We start from the raw sequence: 20,889 nt of genomic DNA on the forward strand, positions 1-20,889 counted from the left end.
AGCAGGAATTTCTGGTGGACGGTCAGTGCTGCGGCCTGTGCCACCAGCCCCCCGTCTGATGCTGCACATGGGGAGGCAAAGGAGTTTTTCACACCTGTGCCTAAGCTGCTCCATCACAGCGGAGAGCCAGGGCCTTGTTTTAAAAATCTAATCATGAAACAGGCCCATCGACTTCCTCAGGTATGAACAAGAGGCGTGGCCCAGTGCCAGGGGCCCTGTCTCTCCTTTCGTGAGAGGAGCCCACCCCGCAGCGCTGTCTGACAACACTCGGCTCCAAAAACAGAAACATTTCCCTAAACATCCCAGAGGCACACAAATTGATTTTGAAGACCCCTGCAGGCAATAGTAGTCCAGGACTTCTGATCGAGATGCCTGAATGCAGGCAGTTGCTGAAGAGCGAAGTGTGTGTGTGAGAAAAGCTTTTAAATCTGAGATTTACATTTTCCTCATTCTGAAGATGCAAAAATGCTGACATTCATTACTTAATTTGTTTGTTACATATTTGTGAAATACTGTTTGCCTGTTGTCACACACTAGGAATACTTTTGCTCACTGTCACAGCTGGTAAAAAGAAAAGTCTAGTTGTTTTACTATTAATGACTTTCAGAGCATGTAAATGTGTACATTATTTTGGTGTCAGTTCCTGAACATCCTTCATTTCAGATTTTAACAGCAAAAATGTTCTTATTTTGCAGTGTTAACATCAGTATGCATGTTTTATCACAACCGCTTCCAAACCAGCAAAATTGCAGAGCAACATTTAAGTTTCCCTATGTAAGTATTCCATGATGAAGGTAGCAGTGATCAAGTGTCAAATATATTGTGTACACTACTTCTACACAAGGAGTTTTTTACAGGATGTACGCTGCTGCATGCAAGTGTCTTGCTTCCTGCCTTACTCTCTAAAGTCAACGCAAGTCACGTTAGTATTACCAGTGATTAGCCGAATGGACAGAGGTAAAAACAAGAAGAGGAAAAAAATTATGATGCACAGACTGTACTCGGTGTGGTGTCTGCTCACCCCTCAGCCTTGCACGCATTGGCTTCCTGGGCAAATGTTGGCTCCCTCACGCCACTTAACTTTCTCCAAATTAGTATCCGTTATTGCAAAACAGGTTACTTAATGTAAACATGATTTTTTGATGCTTTGTTTGCTGCAGTAAGTTGCTTTGGCCTGGGGAAAAGGGTTTACAGGCAGAAGTACACGGTTTCCTTCCAGTGGAAAGAAGTGGTACTACACATGGGAAAAGCAAATTTAAAAAAAAACAGGGTTTGACTGGTCAAGGCTTAAGGGAAATTGTTAAGCTTGACTTTAAGAGGTCAAAAGCACATGGTTGAAGCTGAATATACAAGCTGTTGTTCTAGGCAAGACTAGGACTATTTATTCTCATGCCCTTTGTTGAAGCAAAGTCTTCAAGTTGTGTTCCTTTTGAGTTACAAAAAGACCACAAAGCTGCTAGGCTGCTCCATGCAGCCTGTTCAGCTACTCTAAGATTGCTTCTCCCACTTTGACACCGGTAGCATTTACCTGACACCTCAAGGTGTCAAGTTTACTGTTCACTGCAAGGTTTTACAAAGGAAAATCTGCTGAACAAATACGATTTTTTAAATAGCATTCTTAATTCCATTGATGAAATGTGGTTTTGCCCTTTCTGCCTCTGACCTTGCTACTTCATCTTTCCTCTTCTCCAGTCTTTCCACTGTCTTGCAACTTCTACCCCACCCTCTAAGTTCAAATATGCACAGCTCATCAGATAACTAGTTATATGTATTAAGTTCAAAACTTAAGTGCTCCAGAGGTCTCTAAAAGCTTATGTGCTGGCACTTAAATTTCTTACACTTATATTAGTTACATTTCTTAGCTTCTACAAAAAGCTACTGGATATTTTGCATTAATATATTTCACTTTCGTTCTAAAACTGTTCTCGTGGATAAAACAATGTTGCAAGCCAATGCCGAGACGTTGAGGCTACTGGCTCGCAACAAACATTAATGAAAAGGCTTGAAACTGACCCTTTCCTATCTTGCAACTGAAAAGCCATCCTAGCCAGTGCTCTGTAACAATTTATATCAGCGAGTGTACCTGCAGTTTGCACAAGAAGCTCACTTCCAAGCTAAGATAGCAGAAGCTTTGTAGCCAGATCAGTATACAGCACTGCAGTTTTCCTTCCAAGAAACAGGGCAAATGTAGCCCAGACTCAGGCTTCAGACACGCTTTCTGTCTCTGGTTCCAGAAAAAAATGTAATTCCTTATCCCTACAGCTTCACTTTGACACAAGTGTACAGCTTTTTCAAAAAAGTCTGATTATTGAGGGTCTGGGAAGTCTGGGAGTTCATAAATCCCTGGGTCAAATGAGGAATGGGAATTTGACAGAGTCATAAGTGGCCTAATTACAGGCTCGTGGGAAGGTCTTGGCAGGAACCACTTGTTCTTACCTTAGCACTGAGAAAAAGGGGTATTTGAAGATTTAAATTTCCAGAAACACATGCATCAAGTTTTGGATGTCCAATTCCCTGCATATTACAAAGCCTAGGCACTGTTTATGACCATGAATTTACAAGTGTACCCAAGTCCTTATGAGAAATCAGTACCAATGCCATCTACTTGGCTTCCAGACTGTTTCACGCTGAACTTCCTACAGTGCCACTAAGACGCTTTTCTGTCAGCACTATGCCAGTCTATGCCAGCTCACTTTGCTCCCTGCAGTCTGTACTGGGCTCTGGTGGCCGCCCACACTGGTTTAGTCGGCAGAGCTGGCCTTTTACCTGGCTAGTCTTACCGCTTGCTTTCTGCTATCATAACTCCTGCGCTCTTGCCCTGACTTCAGCTGTTTTCAGGACTGTTTTCTGCTTTTCCGGTCATGGAGTGCCCTCAGCTGCTGAAAGGAAGTTATGACAGTTTGACTGAAAAGAGGCGTATTCTGCTTGAAGATGGGACAAACTACTGATCTCCGTATCATCGTCACTGGAATATGTACCAAAGTATACATGTGATAAAAAATACACTGCTTATTTCTAGAACATCACCCTATACAAACTGCGTTATTACAAATGTAAGTTTTATACATGCAACTTGTCAGAGGAGAGCATAGTTATGTCTGGAGAAACTTGCTAATTGTATGGTATTTCAGTGATTGACTCAGTCTCATTTCTCCTCTTGACTTCTTTCCTAGCTCATCCCCCTCATTTTGTTTTTCTAGTGGAACTTTTTCTATCCCACCAGTTCCACACTGGCCTTTTTCCACCATCCCATAGGTGTCTGAACATGCTCTGCTTCCATGCTCCACACTTTCCCCATTGTCTGGGACACTTGCTGTTGTGCTTTCCGTAAAATACTAATTCCACATAGTCTGTAGGATATCTAGCATAAGCAGCTTCACCAGTATGAAAGTATAAAACAGATTAAAAGCTGAACTAGGTGCAGAACTAAACATTTGGTCTGATGCTGCCATGCAGTTTTAGTGTGCCCCTTCCCTTGCAGGTTTTCATTTTCACAGATCATTCTCACACAGAGAGGTAATACCATTTATCCTCCTTAACTCACTGTAGAGCCAGTGCAAAGGACTTGTTTCTGCTATAAAGCATGTATTTTCATTTCCTCTGTTTGAAGCTTGGCAACGTTTCCAAAGACCTGAATTCTTTCACAGTTTCATTTGAAGTGATCTACTAATTAAAAAGCAGGCAGACTACCAAGAACTTAAGGCAACCATATGTTTTCCCAGAAAAATCTTCAGAGAAGAGGGTGTTTAGCCCATTGGCCAAATAGGCTATGCTATTGTTTGTTTCCTTCTGTTCCCATCTTGCTGGTTTGCTGTGGGTTCCTTGGGGCTGGCAGGAAGGCAGGGCTGCAGTTCTGGTCGTTACAGGATGCTCTATTCCCAAGGACACAAAACTCTTTTTCCTCAAGTTTTGTAAGTAAACTACCTATGTGGTGGTAAGGGTGGCTGGCTGGCTCTAAAAGGTGTTCTCCCAGTGAAAAGATCAATTATGAGAAGTAAGACAGCTCAAACCAAGTGCCAGTGTAAAGTGAAGACACTGGGAAGCTTTCTCTTACCCCTCACAACTCCCACACTCCTTCCCCTGCTGTTTGGATGAGTAATGTCACAGCAACTTCAGACACTAGCCTCTGCACTAAGGAAATGCTCAAACACGTTAATACGGCACCTTTTTCTAAGAGAGGCGTCACACCACAGTTTTGCACATTGTGGCATTCACACATGTGACATTTTTATCATTTCTGTGTTGTTTTTTTTACAGCTCAACTTGTTTTTCTTTCACAGCCCAGTCCAAAACAAAGATTATGCTAACCTCAGAGTTACCAGTACTTAAAAAGTAAAGGTACTAGGCTCTTTGCTTTTGCATCTAAAGAGTGATAAAAATTGTTATTTTAAACTTTGCAAGTTTTTTTTGTTTCTTTTTGGTTGTTGTTTTTTTTTTGTGGTTTTTTTAGCCTTTCTAAATGCCCAGATATCTTAAACATAAAACCTCCTTGTTGAAGGAAATAATGCCTAAGGGTAGTCAAAATCCTCTAAAGAGAACAAAGTGTTCACTACTTTAGTCATTTTGTTTCCCTTCCTGCTCCCCCTTCTCCTTTCCAATCTGAGCCTTCAGCTGCTGCAGCACACAGGCATCAGTTTTCTAGCTATTAGACTGGGCACTTGTTTTCTTTCTATGGGTAGGAATGTAGTTTCCTGAATCCAAGGAGCAGAAGTCAGTGCTACTGTTGCTCAGATAACACAGACAACACAGAAACAGCATTATGAGCTATATGGGGTGAAGCCCAGGTCCCAAGTTATCTGTTTCCGTGACACTGCTTTCTGTCAGGAACAATCAAATGTTTTTGATGCACATTATGACAGTAACTAGACAGGTACAGGACACTTCCAGCTACATATTATAAGCATGAAGCACAAAAGAGTACAACACATATTTAGGAGACTGAAAGACTTATTTTCTGCAATTAATGATGCCTCTAGAACAAAACAGCTACAAAGAACTAAATGTTATGGCAGAGAGAAGTACAAGTCATTATTTCTAATCCTCAACAGTTCATGTATATGTCTTATGCATGCCTAGATATAGAGGAACCCTGGGAAGTTTAGAGTTGAATGTAGAAGAGTTGTTGGCCTATAGAAAACTGAGTTACTGGGTAATTAGATATAAGCCAGTGTATCCTTTCAGCACTGCAGGTACTACATGCTAGAAGCAATCATGAACAGAGCAGAAAAGATAGCCTGCTCAGGAAGGAAAAGAGTGCTGAAAGCTGCTCCTGTCAGAGTCAGTAGCCACTGTGAAGGAGGGGTATCCTGTGCTGTTTTGTCCATTGGAATTAGTTTAGACCCAGTTAACATGTATTGCTTTTCATAGCTTTCTGCTAGCCACCACCCTAATATCAAAGAAACAGGCCTAAACAAAAGCATGCAGAAAGGAGATTTAGCACCCTATGTTACCATCAAAGTCGTTTTTCATCAGACACAACATGACAGAGGCATGTGTTCAGAGATTCTGGGGAAAGCTTTAGAGAACAGGGCTTTCCAAGAAGCTGCTTTCTGTCTAGCATATATTAGAAGTTTTTCTAAGGTTTTTTTACCTCCATTTTGTTTTATACATAGATCACTACAGCTTTCCAGCTAAGAGTACTTCCTATGTTTATGTAAATATTTAAAAGCGACTGACACTACATTCAGTTTAGTGGAGTTAAACTTGTGCTGACTACTGATCAGAAGGGTTGAAGCATGTCATTAATTAGGATAATGTACCAAAACAAACAAACCAAAACCAAACCAAAACCAAAAAAATCACACATAAAATGGCCTCTCTCTGAAATTAAGGTACCTAGGAAATAGAGACATAAAATCTGTCTTACTGGCCTCTTTAAGAATATAAATTAAAGCAGGTGGTGGTTAAGACAGAATGGACAAAAGAATAGATGAACAAAAAGCATGTCCTAAATAGCTAGATTTGAAAGTGAAAATCCTCACTAGTTTGGGGTTTGTTTGGGGGTTTTTTTGTTGTTGTTGTTTTGTTGTTTTTTTTTCCCAACATCTTTTCATTCATACATCCTTTTCTGATTGAGGCTATTCTTACCATCAGCCACCTGAGGAAGATAGGTAGGCCAGTGCAGTACTTCTCTCTTCCTGAGCTTATCTATGCACTCTACCAGTGGCCAAAGACCTTGGGTAGTTATTTGACATTTGCTTTCTTAACTAGGGAAACCAATACCTTGAAAAAAACTCCCCATCTGTAAAAAGTTACTTTATACTGACGGGAACCAGAGGAAAAAAACCCAGGGGAAGGTACTGAAAAGTGCAAACAAAGTTTTGGAACTGTGACTGAAAACTTGCTGGCAAAATGACTAAGTCTACTAGCCAGAAGGGTAAATACTGCTTTCCAAACATGTAGAATTGGGGTTCAGTGTCTGACCCCAAAGGCTGGACATACACTAGGAAGAAATATGTATGCCTTCCAGCACCAGAGCAGGTATATTTTCTGAAGAATTAAGAAAAGAAAGTCAGGAGTACCAAAAAGCAAAATAAGAAGTCAGTTCCACAGCTGCAAACTGACCCAGACATTTTGTCCAGCACAGGGGTTGTTTGGGGAAACTTTAGTTATCTCTAATCTTTCACGTAATTTCAAATTGATATTTTAAGCAGCTTTGGGTTGTGGGTTCTCAGTTAGCCTTTGACATTCTATATAACATGATGTGGGGCAGTTGTTTTTAAGTTTTGAGGGCAGTTACTGTTGGCTTACATCAACCACAGTGAGTTTATTGTTTAACGAGTACATCACAATTTCTTGTCTAAAGTGCACAGTTGTAGCCCACAGCAAATGCAAAATACTGCAGAAAGACAACATTCAACTGAACTTACAAGAAGATAAAAATGTGAACACAAGTTGTTCTTGCAGCTCTGCAATGCAAAGACAAACTGTGGTACCTGGCAAAGAGAGAGTCTCCAGAAAGGAAGTAAAATATTGCAAATATAAGTTTAGAAACAGGATGTGATAGCTCAGCCTGTAACATGGATTATTGGACTTTTGAGATGAAGCTGAGCTAATTTTAGCTCTCATTTCAAGTAGAGCAGGGCACTTCCTCCAGTGAAAGAGCAGCAATGACCTTCATACCACATTGTGACGTTTCTCCTATTGAAGTCTGCATTTTGCTTTAGAAGTTCCTGCTTCTATTGTAGACTTACAGTAGGGCTGGTGTGCTGAAACCTCTCTCTTTTTACATATAGATCAACCTGAGTAAACAAAAAAATATTATTTCTCCCTTGTCTGGTTTATATCTTTATATTTGTACTGGCAGAGATACTGCCAGTGCAAGCTTGTTCACTTTTTCTTACTCAAGTAGGTCATTGTTGGCCTTAAATGACAGATTTGAGAATCATGGCAGCAGCAAACCTCTGACTCTGATAGACATGGACAGCTTTCAGTCATCTGCCAAATGGTGACAGAGGTTCATAGTCATGGTTCCCAGTAATACCCAGTTGGTAGGTGAAATGGATGAAGGAAATCCTCCAACACTCACTTGCACAAAACAGACATATTTTGAAAAATCAGAAATTTGTTTTCCTGCCCTTTGGCTCCTTTGTCATGGTGTTTCTGCTTAGATGTATGGTGCTTAAGGAAACAGGGCTGCTTCTAGAAGAGCAATACTGATTTAGAGGAGCAGAAAGAGTTAACAGTTCTGAGAAGGCCATTGATGAGAAAACTCTGGTTTCCTGCCCTTTCAGCCCTTCACACTTGTATATGCTTTGTAGAAAAACAGGGTAAGGTCACCTAAGTGGAAGACAATATAGTGACTATTACTTTGCAGCTACCTTAGAATGCTTTGAAAAGGCATATGAAGACATTAAAAATACATGGCAATTTGTGGTTGGAACAAATGTTTCCAAACACAGTTCAGTCCCTCACAGAACACTGCATCAAAACTCCACTTTAGAGCTATCTTGAGTTCGGTTAGACTGGTTGCCAGAAAGAAACAGAGCAGATAATTTGCTTAACAAGGTCTCTGACCAAGAAGTGAAGATGCTGAAGTCTGTACACATTAAGGACTAGAGCCTTTGTTGGACTTTGTTAGATCCAGGCTTCCCAGGTTGTTCTCCCCTGTCAACTCAATGCATGGTAGTACTCATCACATGACTCTTTCTTTCTGCTGAATGGACCTTGGCATGCTGGACCATATTTACTATGTACCAGAGGACTCGCTCCAGCTTTTTCATTCTCATTTTATCTCTGTTTTCAGGCCTATCTATGGCTGGGCTCTGTGTTCTTCAACACTGGAGAGCAGCTGGTGTTATGAACATCAACTTCACCTCTGTTTGTACCTTTCAAGGCTGTTACCAGCTCTGAGTTTGCTAGGCCCTTTCCTTTCTCATGGGAACCTTTCTACTCCAGGACTGGTCTGCAAAATTGAGAGACAAAAACAATTGAAAGGCAGCTGGGACAGGGATCTACTTGAGAGAGTCCAACGAAAGGCTATGAGGATGATTAAAGGACTGGAACACCTGCCTTATGAGGAAAGGCTAAGAGACCTGGGGCTTTTCAGTCTAGAGAGGAGAAAGCAGAGGGGGGAACTAATTAATGTCTATAAATACATGAGGGCCAAGCATCAAGAAGGCAGGGACAACCTATTTTCACTTGAGCCCTGTGATAGGACAGGGGGCAATGGATTCAAACTCAAGCACAGGAAGTTCCATCTCAACACAAGGAAGAATTTCTTTACTGTGAAGGTTAGAGAACACTGGAACTGGCTCCCCAGAGACCTTGTGGAGTCTCCTTCTCTGGAGACTTTCAAGATCTGTCTGGATGCCTTTCTGAGTGATCTGCCCTAGTTTGTGGTTTTTTGTCCTGCTCTGGCAAGGGGGTTGGACTCGATGGTCTTCAGAGGTTCCTTCCAACCCCTTATATTCTGTGATTCTGTGAATAACAGAGTAAAACTGAGGGAAGCATATTAAGAGATGGAGCATCCTGCTACATAGAGTAACCAAGCTGTTTAGCCAGAGGAAGAAACAAAATAGTGCAATAAATCTAGAGGAGAGATTGTGCTACAGATTGTTTCTTTGCAAGAAGTTGATGCCAAAACCCGAGCTAGGTGCATTTTAAGGCTAACAAGTTTTGGATCAAGTGGACACTAAGTCATCTTGCTTGAAATAACTCATAGGGGCTTTCTCCCTCACTGCTGTCTGAGAAGGAACCATGCGTTCAACAATCCTCTCAAGATACTGCATCAAGCAGCATTTACTAAATTAGGAGTTTAGAAAGAGAAGAATACTATGAGGAAAGAGAGCACACACACCTCAGTAAACAGCAACAGGCTCAGGAACTGGCAAACATTTTGTTCCATGAAAATTGACTACACAGCTATTTGTTGTGTGGGCATCACCCTGTGGCTCACAAAACAGCCATTTCATCAATGAAACAAAGCAGTGCCTGTGAGGGAGCTGAGATGCTCTTCAAATGACAGTTATGAAGACACTAATCTATTGCATATTCTCTGAACAATTCTGAGTCATTAATGTTCAAATTAGCTGCAAGAGACAGAGATAATAAAAACTGTCACCTTATTTGCTATCTCATGAGAAATTATGAGAAACTCTCTTTTCAGAGACTGCAAAATACAGATTGATTCAGGAATGAAAATGGTAAAGCACTTACTTATATGCATGCATGTCTTGTGGCAAAAACTCCAGCATTTTCCTCCCAAACTTGAGAGAAAGCTCTGCACCTGCAGTGATGTTATGTCTGGTCTAATCAGGATATCTAAGTTACATTGTACCAGGGCCAGAAAAAGCATGTGTGCATGCAACTGGGTCACAGCTCTCCAGACAAGGAGAGTGCAGAACAATTATGAAGCTCATCTAGCTGTTTGGAGTTAGCACAGGCTGAATTCATTCACTAGGCAGTGTATGGATAGGAGGGATCTTCTTGTTGGGTGCAAAATATTTTTTTTACCAAAAATAGGACCTTGTTTCAAACAGTATGAGGAACTTTGCTTATTAAATCATCTTTATTCCAAGCCATGAGTTTTCTCACTTTCACCCTTCTGGTTCTCTCCCCCATTACACTGGAGGAGGGTGGGGGGAAAAGTGAGCAGCTGTGTGGTGCTTAATTGACAGCTGGGGTTAAATCAAAAACAAAGCCTGCTGAAAGCACACTGAAAATGATTTAGCAGAAAATAACACATCTTGCAAAAGGAATGAAAATAACATTAAGAGACTCTGCATGTAGTTCTTATCTAAAGGCAAACAGGTGTATTTATACCCTGACCCTTTTGGAGTATGACAATGCCTGAAAACATGATTCCTCACTCCCCAGGAGAATGATTCCTACTGATATGTCTTCAGATTCCCCCCAAAGCAATGATCTCCTTAGGCAGATACAATGGCTTCAAAATGAGCTGAACTGCCATGTCATTTAAGTATTTCCCAAGGGGAGTGCAGGACAACCTCCAGCTCCAGTTTTACAAAGCTTAGTTAAAGCCACTTCCAAAAAAGTCCAAGAAATACATCCAGCTTTAACATTACACTAGTAGACTCTTATCATGTAACTAAAAATCAATTACAGACTATGCTAGAAAACTCCCACATTTATATTAACTGACCCAGATGCAAGGAATTCAGCTACGCTCAGTTCTAAAAACATACATTTTTTCATGGAAGTCATAACTGCAAACATAACAAGGTCTCTGACCAAGAAGTGAAGATGCTGAAGTCTGTACACATTAAGGACTAGAGCCTTTGTTGGACTTTGTTAGATCCAGGCTTCCCAGGTTGTTCTCCCCTGTCAACTCAATGCATGGTAGTACTCATCACATGACTCTTTCTTTCTGCTGAATGGACCTTGGCATGCTGGACCATATTTACTATGTACCAGAGGACTCGCTCCAGCTTTTTCATTCTCATTTTATCTCTGTTTTCAGGCCTATCTATGGCTGGGCTCTGTGTTCTTCAACACTGGAGAGCAGCTGGTGTTATGAACATCAACTTCACCTCTGTTTGTACCTTTCAAGGCTGTTACCAGCTCTGAGTTTGCTAGGCCCTTTCCTTTCTCATGGGAACCTTTCTACTCCAGGACTGGTCTGCAAAATTGAGAGACAAAAACAATTGAAAGGCAGCTGGGACAGGGATCTACTTGAGAGAGTCCAACGAAAGGCTATGAGGATGATTAAAGGACTGGAACACCTGCCTTATGAGGAAAGGCTAAGAGACCTGGGGCTTTTCAGTCTAGAGAGGAGAAAGCAGAGGGGGGAACTAATTAATGTCTATAAATACATGAGGGCCAAGCATCAAGAAGGCAGGGACAACCTATTTTCACTTGAGCCCTGTGATAGGACAGGGGGCAATGGATTCAAACTCAAGCACAGGAAGTTCCATCTCAACACAAGGAAGAATTTCTTTACTGTGAAGGTTAGAGAACACTGGAACTGGCTCCCCAGAGACCTTGTGGAGTCTCCTTCTCTGGAGACTTTCAAGATCTGTCTGGATGCCTTTCTGAGTGATCTGCCCTAGTTTGTGGTTTTTTGTCCTGCTCTGGCAAGGGGGTTGGACTCGATGGTCTTCAGAGGTTCCTTCCAACCCCTTATATTCTGTGATTCTGTGAATAACAGAGTAAAACTGAGGGAAGCATATTAAGAGATGGAGCATCCTGCTACATAGAGTAACCAAGCTGTTTAGCCAGAGGAAGAAACAAAATAGTGCAATAAATCTAGAGGAGAGATTGTGCTACAGATTGTTTCTTTGCAAGAAGTTGATGCCAAAACCCGAGCTAGGTGCATTTTAAGGCTAACAAGTTTTGGATCAAGTGGACACTAAGTCATCTTGCTTGAAATAACTCATAGGGGCTTTCTCCCTCACTGCTGTCTGAGAAGGAACCATGCGTTCAACAATCCTCTCAAGATACTGCATCAAGCAGCATTTACTAAATTAGGAGTTTAGAAAGAGAAGAATACTATGAGGAAAGAGAGCACACACACCTCAGTAAACAGCAACAGGCTCAGGAACTGGCAAACATTTTGTTCCATGAAAATTGACTACACAGCTATTTGTTGTGTGGGCATCACCCTGTGGCTCACAAAACAGCCATTTCATCAATGAAACAAAGCAGTGCCTGTGAGGGAGCTGAGATGCTCTTCAAATGACAGTTATGAAGACACTAATCTATTGCATATTCTCTGAACAATTCTGAGTCATTAATGTTCAAATTAGCTGCAAGAGACAGAGATAATAAAAACTGTCACCTTATTTGCTATCTCATGAGAAATTATGAGAAACTCTCTTTTCAGAGACTGCAAAATACAGATTGATTCAGGAATGAAAATGGTAAAGCACTTACTTATATGCATGCATGTCTTGTGGCAAAAACTCCAGCATTTTCCTCCCAAACTTGAGAGAAAGCTCTGCACCTGCAGTGATGTTATGTCTGGTCTAATCAGGATATCTAAGTTACATTGTACCAGGGCCAGAAAAAGCATGTGTGCATGCAACTGGGTCACAGCTCTCCAGACAAGGAGAGTGCAGAACAATTATGAAGCTCATCTAGCTGTTTGGAGTTAGCACAGGCTGAATTCATTCACTAGGCAGTGTATGGATAGGAGGGATCTTCTTGTTGGGTGCAAAATATTTTTTTTACCAAAAATAGGACCTTGTTTCAAACAGTATGAGGAACTTTGCTTATTAAATCATCTTTATTCCAAGCCATGAGTTTTCTCACTTTCACCCTTCTGGTTCTCTCCCCCATTACACTGGAGGAGGGTGGGGGGAAAAGTGAGCAGCTGTGTGGTGCTTAATTGACAGCTGGGGTTAAATCAAAAACAAAGCCTGCTGAAAGCACACTGAAAATGATTTAGCAGAAAATAACACATCTTGCAAAAGGAATGAAAATAACATTAAGAGACTCTGCATGTAGTTCTTATCTAAAGGCAAACAGGTGTATTTATACCCTGACCCTTTTGGAGTATGACAATGCCTGAAAACATGATTCCTCACTCCCCAGGAGAATGATTCCTACTGATATGTCTTCAGATTCCCCCCAAAGCAATGATCTCCTTAGGCAGATACAATGGCTTCAAAATGAGCTGAACTGCCATGTCATTTAAGTATTTCCCAAGGGGAGTGCAGGACAACCTCCAGCTCCAGTTTTACAAAGCTTAGTTAAAGCCACTTCCAAAAAAGTCCAAGAAATACATCCAGCTTTAACATTACACTAGTAGACTCTTATCATGTAACTAAAAATCAATTACAGACTATGCTAGAAAACTCCCACATTTATATTAACTGACCCAGATGCAAGGAATTCAGCTACGCTCAGTTCTAAAAACATACATTTTTTCATGGAAGTCATAACTGCAAACATGAGTAAACTGTTCCTCCCCCATCCATGAGAGAAATATATAGATATATAATAATTTTTTTCTGCCAATAAGCAGACAGGACAGAGACACTGGTAATTTTTCTAAGAACTGTCTTGCTATATGTCATTCTAATAAATGTTGAACACACCTGTGTCAGCCCACCCTGCCCTTCTCCAGCTTGTCAGGAAAAGCAGGCACTTCCAGGGTAAGAACACCAGGGGCTTCTCTTTCTCAGAATTCTCCTGTTATACAACCTTGGTCTATGCGTGGGCAGAGCATGCGGGCTGGGGCTCCTCTGAGTCTGGACAAGGATGAGCTAGGGAGAGCAATAGAAGTAGTTTTTTTAGACCTCTCCTCTAGAGATGGTCAGTGGATTTAGAGTCCATGTCCTGACTCTACAAGTGAGACTAGAATAGGTGGCCCAATATAATCACAGCAGTTGTTGCATTGGATTAGAAATAAGAATGAGGCCTGGAGTATGAACAACTGCTTTTAGGTGCCCAGTTTTGGTGAGCTGTCGAATCTTGTGTTTTGCTGCATACAAACATTAACCAAAGCTCCAGTACCCTGATATTTTTTGTTTTGATCAAAAACATAGCAGCAAAAGTAATGTTGTTATAAAAGACCTCTGCTGATCCCAGGACAAGAGACGCATTGGGAAACCCAGCTTCTCTCAGGGGGGAAGCAGAGCAGCCTGCACTTGCCGGGACCTTCTAGGAGCTGCAACCCACTTCTTTCCCTCCCTTTGCAACCTGATGCAGCCAGCACATAGCCACTCCAGATGGCACACGTGTGAGGGAAACAGCCTGGCATCAGCAGCAGCAGAAGAGAAGGAAAATTATAGAAAACATCGTTTGTGTTATAAGAAAGCTACAGCAGAAGAGAGACTATTTTTAGCAAGGAATCATTTGGACACTGACGTGAGAACCTGTTGTTGCAACACACACAGTAATACACAGTACAGTTTGTTCCTTATCAGGCTTCACGTTGTTTAATATCTGCATTTTAAAATAACATTTTCCAGCTTGTTTACTCAGCTCTTTCCTTCCCAATTTTATCTCTTCCAACTACAAGTGGAAGGTATAAAAGCCCAAAAGCACAAAAAGCAGTTTGCAGCCACCCTCCTGTTTAAAGCATTCATCCTACATTGGATGGCTACTGCTGACTGCTCACTCTTCCACAGAAATGAGGAATAAAACAAGCTAAAGCAGAATCAATGTCTTGTTACTAAAGAGCACAGCTTGCCTCGTTAGGAACGTATAACATATCTAATCTTTGTTGTCCCTGTACAGCAGTCTATTTTCTTTTAACGAAAGAAGCTCAATTCAACTCAAGGAATTTTCTGTGAGAGCATTAAAGCTAAAGACTTCAAACACGCTTGTCTGGTCAGTAGCCACAAAACAGTGACTATAGGAGGCTGCTCAGGCAGATGCTGTCCCCGGCCTTGCTAGGCTTGCATACCTTTTTCTGCTAATTGCCTCCTGAAATATGCAGGCTTGTCTTATGAAACTACAATTTTGACTTTTAGTAAAATAAGCTTATTCATTAATACCTTGTTTGTTAATATTAATAAATGGCCTTGATTAACTACAGAGCAAATAGAAGGTCTAGCAATAACAGAAGCTTACCTAACCAGAATACCTCTGATGTAGCAATACTATACACAACCTATTAAGGGTAATTTGTCTGTTTATCAAGTAGCACAATTAGTGTTTGTCAGTAAGTACCTTAGTAACACAGGCATGCAAAGTAGGCGTGTATTTAAGGAGAGCTGTTGAGCTAGTAAGTTGAATTGTTCTGGTTACTTTTTTCTTTGGAGGAGTGAGGAAGATATAGGGGAGAGTTAACTATTGAAAATGCTATTTTTTCTGGTGACTTTTTTAGCAACTTATTGGTGTGCATATTCTTGGGTAGATTAAGTTACATCTGAGATGAAGACTCTAAAGAAGGAAGGATTGTATTATATTCCTTAGTCAAGTGAAGCTTGGAGGAAAAAAATACTTATGCATGATGAAAATGTAGTTACTAAAATTCTACTCTTAGGAAATTTTGAAGTGGCTGCTTTTTTTGGTTGTGTTTTTGGGTTTTTTTGTTGGTTGGTTTTAGTATTGTTTATTTTTTCCTCACAATGTGTCTGGCTGCAAGCATCTAGAGATTTTCTGTTTTTGAAGTGAGAATGACTCATAACATCTATGAAGAGATGATGTTTGTGTTGTGTTCATGGTCTTTTTGTGTAACTTGCATGAGAATAAACAAGGAAAAAAAAGCTTTTTATCCTCTTCTGCATAGACTAATTTATAGACTAAGTACAAGGAAAGCACAAAAGGAGAGATAAATATAGCATTAGATAAATATTGTATTAGTGACTGTTCCAGAATAGCCCCATTGTTTTGACGATTACGGTCTAATAACATAGCCAAATATAGGCTGACTATTTTGATTATAAAATTATGCAAAATAAAAGATACTGTGAAATTGTAATTGACAGATTTCACAGGAACTAGGTATCAGACTTTCCAGCAGCCAAAGAAGATTGTGGAGAGAAAAAAACCAGACCTTTTAGCTTCCAGCAGCACCTGCAGGAGAGTTATAGTCTCAAAACTGAATAGTTAAGGTTGGAAGGGAGCTCTACAGGTTATCTAATCCAACCACCCAAGCAGTGAACAGGGACATTTTCAATTAGATCAGGTTACTCAGAGCCCTGTCCAACCTGACTGTAATGTTTCCAGGGATGGGGTTTCTACCAGCTCTCTGCGAAACCTGTTCCAATGTCTCACCACCCTCATTGTAAAAAAATTCTTCCTTACATCTAGTCTGAAAATACCTTCCTTTAGTCTAAAACCTTTACCCCTTGTCTTATTGCACCACACCCTGCTAAAAGGTCTGTCCCCATCTATCTTACTAGCCTCACTTGAAGTACTGGAAGGCTGCTTTAAGTTCTCTCCAGAACCTTCTCTTCTCTAGGCTTAACAATCTCAGCTCTTTCAGCCTGTATTAATTGGGGAGGTGCTCCAGACCTCTGATTATCTTTGTGGCCTTTGGACTTGCTCCAACAGGTTCATGTCCTTCCTGTGTTGGGGGCTCCAGAACTGGACACGGTACTCCAGGTGGGGTCTTACTAGAGCAGAGTGGTGGGGCAGAACCACCTCTCTTAACCTGGTGGATGCTCTTCTTTTGATGCATCCAAGGATACAGCTGGCCTGGTCTAGGAGTGCACGTTGCTGGTTCATGCCTAGCTTCTCATCCACCAGTATCCCCAGAGGGCTGATCTCAATCCCTTCATTCCCCAGCCTGTATTGATACTGGGGATTGCCCTGACTCAGGTGCAGAACCTTGTACTTGGCCTTGTTGAACTTGATAATGTTGACGTGGCCCACTTCTTGAGCTTGTCCAGGTCCTTCTGAATGGCAGGAACAACTCTGACATTGTTTAGGACAGCTTTCACTTTTTCAGGAGTTATGGTTTGCTCACTGCTTCAGAAGACATCTCCATGTTACACACTTTGATTGATTGTCCTTGTACCAGCTCATCTTTACAGGGAGGGAACTGGAATACATCACGGCTTCTGTTTTAACTGGAGTGCTCCCCTCCTGCCTCTTGCCTTGTTTGGGACTCCTTCAGACTATTGTTCCAGGTTGTGATGAGAGCCCCAAGGTGCGCTTAATGCAACTTTCTCGTTAACTATTATAAAGCAGGGAAAATATTTTTTATTTCTTGTATTCAAAGCTTGGTAATTGTGAAAATTTTGTCAAATTGTATTATTATTAAGATGTCTTGGTTTGTTTTTTTAATCCTTTGGCAATATCATGTGTTTCAAATTTTTAAAAAAGGAAAGATAACAGAAGTGGGTTTTGGTCTTGAATAGGATTTTTTAAGGATCAAACCTCTTTTTATTCTTCTTTCTAGAAGCTGTCAAATGAAGACTGTCTGCCCGTCTAGATTTATGTCCATTTGTCTGACTTCTCAGATAGGCTTGTACAGTCCTTTTCCCTGCTCACCAGCAGGCATAATCAAAATTAACTCCCTCCACTTCTGAGAAATTAGGATTAAAAATATCTGATAGAGTGCATATTACCCTTTACCTGAAAATCAGAGCTGACTATAAAAGAGATAAAAGGTAGAAAAGTATCTGCTAAAAAATTACTTTTCTTCCCATGAAACCTAATCTTGTCCCTGGATTATTCATCTCAAAACTGACCAAAGTTATCATGAAGCTTACCGCATACTTCAGCCAGGTATGGGTGACTTAGGCTAAGTGTATATGAAATCATGCTTCCTACAATAGCTATAGAATTAAGATTTCCTTCTTTAAGTCCAGATGAGAGATTCAGGTTTTATGTTATAGTGAACATAGGATATTTAATGAAAGTTTTTCTTCTTAGACTTCCTAAAAGACAGACAAATACAGAGATTACTTAATTCTGTATCTCTTTGCAGGTGATTTACCACTCGAGGTTGTTACAGCAGGTGACAAGATGAAAGTGGCTAAGAGACCAACTATCTGAAGTGTATATATACTAATGCCTTCAGTCTGGGAAACAAGCAAGAGGAACTGAAACTCTGTGCCCAGTTAGAAAGTTATGATATCATAGCAGTAACTGAGATGTGGTAGGATGACTCACATGACTGGATCATGGGAATAGGTGTATATAAGGTCTTCAGGAAGGACAGATAGGGGAGAAGAGAAGGCAATGTTGCCTTATACATCAATGACCAGATGGAGTCCATGAAGCTCCACCTGGGATGGATGAGGAGCTGACTGAAAGTTTATGGGTCAGGATTAAAGGAAAGACAGAGGCAGGTTATCACCTTGGGGGTTTGCTACAGACCGGGTAATGCCCCCTATAGACAAATAGGAGCAGCTTCATGTTCACAAGCCCTGGTCCTCATGGACGATTTCAATGACCCCAGTATCTGAGGAAGGGACAGCACAGCAAGACAGCAGAAATCCAGGAAATTCTGGAGAGCATTTCTGAGTGTATTTGCAGCCCAGAAAGCCAACTATGTCACGGGCCGCATCAAAAGAAGCGTGGCCAGCAGGTTGAGAGAGGTGATTCTGCCCTTCTACTTCAGTCTTGTGAGACCCAGCCTGAAGTACTGTGTCCAGTTCTGGAGCCCTCAACACAAGATGGGCATGGAGCTGTTGGAGTGAGTCCAGGAGAACCATGAAGATGATCAGAGGACTGGATCACCTCTCCTATGAATACAGGCTGAGAAAGTTGGGGTTGTTAAACCCAGAGAAGGCTCCAGGGAGACCTTATAGTGGCCTTCCAATACTTTCAGAGGGCCTGTAGGAAAGCTGGGGAGGGACTTTTCACAAGAGTTTGTAATGATTGGACAAGAGATAAGAACTATGAACATGGAGAGTGTTGGTATTGGTTAGACATTAGGAATAAATTCTTCACTATGAGGGCAGTAAGACAATGAAGCAGGTTGCCCAGGGAAGGTGTGGAAGCCCCATCCCTGGAACTGTTCAAGGCCAGGTTGGATGGGGCTTGGAGCAACTTGGACTAGTGGGATGTGTCCCTGCCCATACAGGGGGGTTGGGATTAGATGATCTTTAAGGTCTCTTCCAACCCAAACCATTGTATGGTTCTCTGAGAGGCAAAACTCATATCTGAAGCCACAGTTTGAACCTCCCAGAGGAAAAGAGCTAACACACTCCATTTTGTTTGGTCTGTAATGGAAAAAAAACCTGCCTAAACATTTTACTTCATTAAGCAAAATTAGTAAGCTCCTTACTTAAACCTGTAGTATGTAATTTAGGAAAAAAAATATCATTTGGGAAAAGATTTGGTAGCAGGTTCCTAAGTCTGATATATTTCAAAATTTCAGCTGGTTATTAAATGGGGCTAAATGAAAAAATTAAAAGGTAGAATACATGTCCTACTTCAATCTTTTCAAGCACTGCAGTTCTCCCTAGTGCCCCTTGTTTTGGACTTGAAACACCTGATGCTTCTCCTGAGGCCCTTCAATGGCAACAGGCCTCTCAAGACCACCATAACCTTTCCTCTGCCTTGGCTCCCTCCCAATTTCTGTTTCTAACATTCCTCACCACTTGAATCTTGCCAAATACCAGCCTTTCACAGGCATTTTCACAATGCCAAGCAGCTTATACGGAAACCTAAATCTTCTTTTGCAGTATCTGGTGATTCAGTTACCTCCTCAAATTATCCAGGTGCAATCATTAGTGCTGTCTCTATTGTTAGTCCCTTTTCTAATTGCTTTGTTTTACCAATCCTTGGCCGTTCTGCTAAACACACAGGTTGCAGAACCCAGTCCTCCTTTTTGACAATATACCCTCAGGCTTCATGTTTAGTAGACTTATTTGCTGCTCTCATGAAGATTTATTTTTTTTTTTCTTCTCAAAATAACTTTGCTAATTGTTGTAGATGTCTGAGCTTTATTTGCAAGGACAAGCTCCCTACATGGGAAAATCTGAGCTCAGAGGAATTGGTGGCTTTGCTGATACAAGATGGACTCCTGATGCAGAGCTCCATGGCTTGCAATGCTGTTTATTCAGAAGCAGTTCCAAGTCTCCAATTACTTTGAAATCATGAGCAAGTATGATGAAACACAGAGAATATGAAATATGCCAGTTTTTAATTTCCTCTGGGTTTTTTTTTGTTTCCCTTTTGGGGTTTGGTTTGGTTTTACTAAACCCAACAGTGACGTAGATTCCTCATCAGATTTAGTTTGCTTCTGTTGCCTGGGAGCTGGAATAAAAATATCAGCTGTCTGGTGCAGAACATGAACCCTTTGCCCTGATCCCAGATGTCTCAATAAATGCTGACACCTTGCAGCAGCATTTTTGCAAATAGTGGGCAGAATAAGTGTGCAAGTTTTGTTCTTTGTTTTTCCTCAGCATACAGAGAAAAGGCAGTGATATTAAAATAAGTTGCTATTAATTCACTCTGAATTAAAGTTTTCATATTCCCCAGGCTTTTCAACATTTACATCTACAGATGGCAAATGTTTGTTGTTCTGTCGTAGGACATAAATTTTTTATCACCTCATCTTACAGAAATGCATAAAAATTATTGGACAAAGGGTGTTCTTTGCTTTTGCTGGACGGACCCTTCAACAGAGTATTTGAAGACTACCTGGCTTGTGTTCTGTTTTTCTCAGTTTTTTAATAAGGTGACAAAGTGGCTCTGATTTGAAATTATGAGAAGGAGAGATATTCTATATCAAACTGTGATATAGAATTTGAACTCCCTTCATCCTGGAGGTTGCACATCAACTGTGTGGCTGTAATTGTTCCTTTTGTGTGTTTCTTCCATCAGGGTAAGGGAAAAATGGAATGAGATCCTTCGAGATTTAAAAACCTTGACAGTGGTAAAGACTCACTTTAATAAGCAGAGTTTTCAAAACTCTAAGAACTTATGCAAATAAGCAGTGATGTAAACATCTAATTCAGCAAGAGATCATAATGCTAAAGTATAAAACAACAGAGGAAAATGGGGAGGATGGGAGAAAAAAAAAAAGTTAAAAAAAGAAAAAGTGGCTGACTAGCAAAAGCAAGTTCAAAATTATAT

Source organism: Chaetura pelagica, unplaced genomic scaffold, assembly GCF_000747805.2.
Source record: "Chaetura pelagica isolate M959 unplaced genomic scaffold, ChaPel_1.0 scaffold37, whole genome shotgun sequence".
Taxonomy (NCBI): domain Eukaryota; kingdom Metazoa; phylum Chordata; class Aves; order Apodiformes; family Apodidae; genus Chaetura; species Chaetura pelagica.